This window comes from Chenopodium album, chromosome 20 (genome assembly GCF_948465745.1).
Source record: "Chenopodium album chromosome 20, dcCheAlbu1.1, whole genome shotgun sequence".
Lineage (NCBI taxonomy): Eukaryota > Viridiplantae > Streptophyta > Magnoliopsida > Caryophyllales > Amaranthaceae > Chenopodium > Chenopodium album.
Window position 1 is genome coordinate 27,196,017 of NC_137853.1, and position 9,019 is coordinate 27,205,035.

A 9,019-nucleotide genomic window follows, 5' to 3' on the forward strand; every position below is an offset into this window, starting at 1 on the left:
TGCTCCATGATGTGATCCACTTATAGTCCCCACCTTTGTATACGATGGAAGCTTCAGACCCGTGTTCTCCGTTTCCATACATACCATGTAGGAAAACACCCCACTGCCCATTTAATAGTATCATTGGGTACGGAGACTCGCATATACGTCCTGTGTAGTCATGCACATCGTTCAAAATCAACTGATTTCCGGTAGCATTGTAAATCATGCACATTGTGTACACACTGCAATCAAATCGAGTCTCCAGACTCTCTAGGAATTTTCGGGCATTGATATCTTTGCCTTCCGCATTCTTCATCTCCAACGCCACGGATGCGCGATGGCCAGCAGTGATCTCATCCATGTTGTGGTATTCTGGCATTGCTCTCAGCATTTCGTCGCTAATAGGAGTTCCAAACACGTTTGAACCCATTTCGATCTACGACCTGCAGCCAAAAAGGCGCTACTTTATAATATTATATAAATCTCAGTTTCCATTCAAATTTGTTCAACTAATGACAATTAGAATTGATATACTTAGTATTAGGAGAAAATAGCGTTAATGACAAATAGACAAGTGAAAGATATGGTACTTGAAACAGCTGAAAATGCCAAGTTAACTGAAAAATACTATGTCAAATATGCTATGTCGGCTAAAAGTAAGATATTATGTTACATGTTAAAATAAAAGCGAGCTTGAAATGTAAATATATTTAAAATAAAATCGAAGTACTGCACACTTCTTTCATCACCTCGTCTATCAAATGTAACTCACAATCTCGATCGGTGAGATAGTGAGATACTAGGTTCCCTACCTTTCCGGTTTATTCTTGACTTTAAGCAAAGAAATTTAAATATGCATAATATTTAACACGTGGAATTTATACTTTAGTAAAAGTATGCAAAACTAGTAGTTTAGTGACGACCTAACCTGAAGTGTAAGAAAGAGAAAATGATATTATAAAACGGTTGAATTAGCTTTTTGAAGAGGATTGATTGTGATAGTAGCAGGGCACTTTGTAAGCATATTTATAGATGCTGAGAGGTCAGGGCCCATGAGGCCACGATGAGGAAGCTTCTAATTACGGACCACTACAGTCGATTACGATAAGATATTAAATTTGAACTGTTGATTTTGATAGCGGTTAAATTTTAAATGTGTATTATTATAATTTTTAAAAAATAAAAATAATCTAATTTACACCTCATAAAAAGTCATGACACATCATGACGAATCTACAAAGTTCTGTTTGTTTTACTTTCTTTTATGGGGTAAAATTTTTTTCTTCATTTATTAACATTATAAACATTCATCCATATAAATTATAATCCCATCGACATTCGTCTAAATTATATTAAAAACAAAACAAAAATCATTTGAATAGATTCATCCCCATTTTAATAGATTCAAGCATGTCACACTTTTTCTTCATCCAAAAACACAACCATAAATAATCAAAGCCAAATTAATAAGATTAATGTATAACCATCACATTTATACTACAATTTTTTTTTTTTTTTTTTTTGACAAGTTTTCATACATGAATTTCTATTCATGAATGGTTTGGATAAATTATGAATAATTAAAGTTAAATCTCTTCAAAAGCATGTTTAATTAATTAAATTGATTTTACATGACTAGCATTTGTATGTACTTAGCATTTTGGCTAATACGTATTTGTTTTGTTTTGGCTTGGCCCTACTTATCATTTTGATGAGTAGATAGGTGATGGCGATCGGACAACGTGAACTATGTTCTGCATTGGGAACGATGGGCGGTGATCACCTAGTTTAACTTAATAAACTTAGCATTAGTAGTATATTTACTTTGAAAGTGTATCAAACTATTATTACTACTATTATTATTATTATTAATGAAAGACAAGAACTATTTTCCGCTGCAAAACTCTGTTAAGCCTTACGTAATCACGTGGCGGTAATACTCCCATGTTACTCCCTAAAGATGGATTATTATTGTTAATATTAGAGAGTAATTTGAGGGTGTTACATGGGGCTTTAAGACTTTTTATTGTTTTCATGCCAATATCTTTTGAAAATTTTTCTAACTCTTTTTCTTCTTTATTTACGCAGAGGAAGCGCACGCCATGCTAGACCCGGAGCAGAAGGGAGAGGTCGACATGTCCGAGATCAACTTGGCTCGATACAAGGCTCGGCAAAAAAATGTACGAGCAAACCAAGGAGGTACAAACCATTGACCTAGAACTTAAATTTTTTTTCTTTTTTTTTTTTTTTTTTTTACCGAGCTACTATATGGGTAGAGAGGTCCTTCCCCTCTTCATACATATACTTTTTGTCCGTGTTGGTATGTTGGGAAGAGACTCCTTTCCTTCTTCACGTGGACGCTTCTTTTCGTACGTGTTGGTATGTTAGGAAGGGACTCCTTCCTTATTTTGCGTGGACAGTGATTCATTTTTCATTTCTCATTCACACAAAATTTTATTGTCTTTTTCAGTTGTCCATTCCCACTCCAAGGGCCAAAAGGAAGCTACCAAAGACGGGTAGGTGTCCAAGACTAGGAAGACGGTCGTCACCTAGACCCCTTCCGACGCGGCAGCTAAGACAATGTCGCGGACTGCTCCGAAGCAGTACAAAGGAGAGCCACCCCGGTTGTCACAAAGCGGGGACTCCAAGTCTGTGGATCCGGCAGCTAAGTCTGTCCATGATGTGTTTGTGAAAGCGGACGATTAGGGTAAGTCGTTCCCGACAAAACCGACTGGCCCTGTCTCGACTCCGCATGTCGAGATATATAGTCAAAAAATCTGATTTACAGTCGGCTAGGGAGCAACCCGGCCGCACCAGCGAAGGAGGGGACGAGCCTCCGCTGCCTCCTCCATTCAACTTTCCTTCTCCTCCTAGCTTCTCAATCGGTTAGTCAAAGTTATTTTGTATTTTCATTTTACTTGTTTTCTTGCAATCCCTTTTTGCTCAATTTAACACCATTTGTGGCCATGTATAGATATTGCGGAGGAGATGAACATGCAGTTGTCCGCCTAGTCACTTACGTGCGCGGACAGGAAGGCCATGAGAGAAATCATGGTCAGGGTTGTCCCTCGTGCACATCAAAACTGAGGGGGATCAATGAGGGGTTCCTCGGCCCCATGGTCAATTGCAGTGCCAAGATAACCATTCCTAATTCTTTGCCATCTTTGATTTCATACTTAGAGCATATTTCTTAGTTTGTTTTTGCTAACTTTCCTTCGGCCGGGTGTAGTTCTTTCTCAGGCTCAATGACTTCCTTGATTGGAATGAGAAGGATAATGAGAAGCTGAAGAAGACCCGGGACGATGTGACGCGGGCAGAGGACACCATCACGGGAACGGTCGCCATCCAAAGGATTCACTTCAAAACCCAGATCACTGCGATGTCCGATAAGGCCGCATGGCAAACTGAAGTTCTGGTGAATTGGGCAAGGCTCTTGAAATAGTGACCTTGGCGAGGGAGACCCTTCAGCAAGAAAGGCATACGACAATTCTCAATGCCCAGCAATGGAAGGAGGGTTTTAAGGCCTCCGAGAAGCCGAAGGGGGAACTAACTAAGGCCCAGTGAAACCTTCAAACGGCCCTAAACGAGGCGGATGCTCTCAAGGTCGAGGTGGAAACTTTACAAAAGTCCGTTCCGGACTTAACTGAGCAGCTGAAAGCACCTCAACCACCTAGCCCTGCTAAAGTTGTCCGCATTGAGCACAGGGCCGAGGAGAGGCTGAAGAGCCACTTCTTCGAGGCCTTTGAGTTAATAGTCGAAGAGGGGAAGGCCACCTATTACCGAGAGCGCTTCACCAAGCGCCTCGACTGCGTCTGCCTTAGAAAGGAGGCCAAGAAAGCTGGGCAGCCCTCTCCTGAACTTGTCGTCACCTCTCTCGAATTCAGGGAAGATGAGGATGGTGAGGAGGAGGCGGACGATGTTGAGGATGAGAAGAAGGTGGCACCGACTGGTGAAGAGGTGCCAATTAAGGAGCCTTCTACCCTTGCTGCGGCCGTTGAGAAAAAGTCAGCCTTGGAAGAGCCTGCTAATGATGTGAAACCGGCTAAGTAGAGCTTACGTCTTCCAACAGCGCTTGTAGAGCCTCAGTCTTATGCTTCCAAGACATAGTTTATTTTACTTTTTTGCTGAACAATTTTAATTTTCATGCCACCTGTTTTGAGCGGTAGTGTAAGATATTTTGCCTTCTTCTGAGAGGTTTTATTTTATTTTAATTTTGCCGCCTTCTGAGCAATTTTTATGATTTTTCATACTTAGCAAATTTTGCGCATGTTGTTATGCTTTTTATTGCTTTCGAATGAACACTGGGGGTATGCCCCTTTATTGGGCATTCGCCTATTCCATTCTCTAGGTGGTTTAATTAACTTAGTAGTCTTTATACCTATAAGGATATGACGACTAGTAATTTAATTAATCAAATCATAGTAATGATTGCCCTTAGAATAGGTGAATCGCCGAATTAACTTTAGGTATATGGCCGTTTTGTTGGCTTTGTATGAGTCGTCCGTTGAAACTATCGCTCGGACACACTCAGGAAATTTCAAGTAATATCTCATCTTGGAATTTTCTAGACTTTGGCTGGGCTAGTACACCTCGGTATGCCCTTGTCCTTTTTTTTTGGGAATGAATGCCTTAGGCAATTTTTGGGCTACGTGTGCTCATTCGTCCGTCCTGGTCGTGGTCGGACGCTACGTTTGACGTTTGCCCAATAAATTGACTTCGGGTTTCCCTTGCTAAACAATTGCACCGCCGCTCGGTGGTACCCTTTGCGACCGAGTTGTTATGTTGCAAGCAACTTTGTAACTATTTTCATTAAGCAATTTTGTTTAGTCTTTTAAAGGCTGTGTTGCTATGTTGCAAGCAACATCGTTATTATTTTTACTCAGCATTTCCGCTAAATAATGCAAACACATACATAAACAAACAAAAATAAGATAACAATGCTTGACTTTTTCATTAACTTGTCAACATTACATTGTTGGGGCCGTACAACTTTAATTACATTACTCGATTGTCAAGACCTAGTTGTATATACAGCTTTTGGCTAAGTAAAAGACAACTTAAATATTTCTTTAGATTGTTCGTGTTCCAAGCACGAGGAATTGGACGACCATCTAAGGCTTCGAGACAATAAGTGCCATCTCAGACTTCTTCTTTAATTCGGTAGGCCCTTCCCAGTTTCGGGTTAACTTTCCATTCTCATTGGCGCGGCCTACCGCTTCCATCTTTCTTAAGACCAAATCCCCAATCTTCAGCGGCTGCATAGATACTCGGCGATTATAAGCCCTCGTCATTCAGAGACTGTAAATTTAATGTCTTAAAGCCGCATTGCCCCTTGCCTCTGGATTGAAATAGGGTTTATAGAACGCCTTACAACCGTTCTTCTGCTAAGCGATGTATAAAGTATATAGATCGCCTGTTTGAGATGTTCTATATGTTGAGCAATAGAGAAAGGTCCTTAGTCATAACCGTTCTCTTTTACCATCTTAAAATTTGAAAATAATGAAGGAAAGGAGAACGGTTAGGCTAGTTAACCGTTCTATATTACTCTTGCAAAGAGAGCTGTCACCTAAGATAATAGTTCTATAATCTTATTTTATATATATAAGAAAATAAATAAATAAACATAGCTAGCCTGTACATCGAGAAGTTGAATTCTTATATTTCCAACTGCACTTTTCTTATATATCCTTTTTTTCTAAAAAAAAAAAAAAAAAATAACTTGTATTTATAATATAGTATAGTACAAAATTACAACATTTTCTATGTATAAATATAAATCGTTAAATAATACTGCTACTCCCTCTTACAAAAGTTCCTCGGACCTATGTGCATAATTTTTTTTTTTTTTTTTAAGAGAAATTATATGTACAATTCAAGTACTCCGTATAACACAAATGATAAGTATTCCTCACTAGCCGCCGTATTCACCATTGATTTCTCACTTTCTCTTCTGCCGTAAGTGTTTTGTACATTTTAATTTGAGAAACCTATAGAATACAATAACATAAGAAATGAAATTCCTAAAACCAACAAAAAAAAACAAAAAATCCAAATTAAACACTACGATTAAAAGAAAAGTAGGTAGGAGAATTTACGAATGTACAAACAAAACTAAACATACAGAATATAACTACAGATCTAAAAATCTAAAATCCTCATAAGATATGAATATTGTTTATGAAATTGCAATTCCAAATACCAAGATTTAACACCCACATCACAATCATCCTTAATAACCCCAAAATTCAAATCGTTTACAAACTCAAATATAAAATTATCAGGCCCCACATTTTAATATTGCTCAACTTGCTTCAGGTAAAAATCCTTAACAAAACTTACCCAGGTTTTACTATCTCCCATCGTCAACAACACTCGATGCTCCAATGCCTCAATTTGGAGACTTAAGAGTGAAGAAATCGCAGCGAAAGCAGAAAAAGATAGGAAATAGTCGACCTTGCGTTGAGATCGAAAAAAAAAAACCTCCGCTTTTAGAGACTTGCCGCCGCGGTGGAAGAGATATACCGGACCTGGAAAAGCTACCACAAGAAGGCTAAAGATAAGAACTTTAAAAATGAAAATAAACTTTGAATAAGAGGCACTTAGAAAAAGAAACTACTAGGGTTAATATGTTGTTGGGCTTTTAAAAATTCACTTAACATATGAATACCAGTATACTAAGCTAAAACTACCGTATGGTTGGCAAAGTGCATACCTTTTTGAAGTAATTTATTATATAAAATAATTTTCTTTTTCTGTTAACAAGAATAGAGAACGGTTAGGTTCCTAACTGTTCAACATTTATTACTTTACAGAACGCCTATTATAGCTAAACGTTCTATATAGTTGTAGAGAACACATATCTTACCTAACCGTTCTATTTGTCGCGATTCCTATTCTAGTTTTTGTAGTAGTCGTGAAACCACTCCCCTAATCAAATTAATTATTTATAAACCTAGACCTTCACTAAACTAGTTAGTAGAAAGTAAGGGCCTGTTCTCATTGACTGAACTCAGCTAAACTGAACTGAACTGAACTTAACTTAAATGAATATTTTACAAGAGAAGGAAATTAGGAGATGAACTGAACTGAACTGAATTAAGCTGAACTGAACTGAACTGAATTCCAACGTAAGAGAACAAGCCCTAAGGGTCGAACCTAAAAGGAAGCACGCAAGCTAAACATCAAATTCACTAAACAAGAGCCAATGAGAGGGTATTTTTTGTTGAATTTTAGATTAAAGGCACTAAATCTACAAACAAAGAAAGATAAAATAGATTAAATCAAGAGAGAACGACGCTAGGGATACGGGGGTGTCAAACATGATGAAATAGAGGGGAACAACGATGATTATCATGATAAACATGACAAAGAACACTAGATTCTACCTAAACAACTCATTCTCATGCAATAGTCTAGGCAAATCAATGAAATAGGTCTTTACTAATTAGGATCATTCTCACGCATCGTATTAGTTACAATCAAGGCAAGAGATTAAAGGTGCACAATCCATAAAATTGTGCTTTAACAACCCATTCTCGTGAAATCATTCAAATAGAGATGATCTTAATCTAATACATATCACTTTCATGCATTTAAGCTGGAGAATATCAAATAAAGTGACATAATAATCTCAAGCTATCCAAAAATCATATATTTCATCGATTTATGGCATGGGTTCAATCTAACCATCATCATTCATCTAATATCAACACATGTTTTCCATCCCCTTCCCCTAGCTAAGAAATTAGCCTAGGGAAGGGAGATTAAACATAATAGCAATCCTAGACATGAATTCAAGATGCACAAAACTAAGCATGATTAAGAACAATGAAAACAATAACAACTAGATCAATTAAAGAGATGGATGAAAATAAGCAACAAAAAAGCAAGTAAATAAAGCTAAACGAAGGGATTAGAGATTACTAAAGATGAGATTAATAAAAGATGAAAACGTGAAAGTATTGCTTGATTGAAAATGAACTTGACCAAAGTTGAATACAATAAAGAAACTTGAGCAATAATCTACATTTTCTCTCTAAAATTATCTAATTTAATCGTAAGAGAGAGAAGCTCTCCTTAAACTAATTAAGAAAAAATAGAATAATAGATGATTGTTAATTACCCCCAAAAATGGGTATTTATACTAACTTAGGAAAAATAGGAAAAAATAAAAGGGGAAAAATAAAATAAAGAAAGAAATAAGAAAAGGGAAAGAAATAAAAAAAATTAAGAAAAGAAAATAAAAATAAAAGAAAATGAAATGAAATAAATAAACCAACAAATCCCACCATCAGACCCCTCCTTTTCTTCCTCAATTCGTTTGGCTGCTCCGATCTTCATCATTCGCCATCACCACGCATCATCAAATATGAGTATACGAAATTTCCACCATTGGATTTATTGAAGCAATCTTAGCCGTCCAAACTCACTAATCCGTACGATTAAGCTCGATCAAAACGGAGCGGCCGCTCATACCCATTGGAGCGGCCGCTCATACCTTCTGCCTCGAATTGGAGAAATGGAGCGGTCGCTTCGTATGAAAGAGCGCCCGCTCTAAAGGGTTTGCGACTTGGGGCTGATTTGAGGAGTGAATTTGCGGCCTGCTCTCTTCGGGCTTTGTGGGCTGTGGTGCGTGGATGTATGGCGAGGCAATGGTGGCTGTTTGCTGTAGTAATTGTTGCGGGGTAGTTTGGTGGCTGCTACTTGCGGTTTGGAGTCGCTTTGTGTGGAGGAGATGGTGGCTAAGGTGGTGTGTTGTGAGGATGCGGTGGCTGGTGGTTGTTGCTGGCGGTTTTTGCGGTGGCCTAAGGGGGCAGCTCGAGGTGATTGGAGGTGATTGCTCTTGGGGATTTGTGGGCAGCATTGCTGCTGTTATTGTTGTTGTTGTGTAGTGCATGCGGAGCAGGGGAGGTGTTTTGTGTGAATTGAGGGAGCAGGGGAGAGTGGTGTAGGATAGGGTGATGGAGTGGTGAAGGATAAAGGGCAGCAACAGGCAGCAGTTTGTCAATGTTGTTTGACTCAATTCGAGATTCCGAAC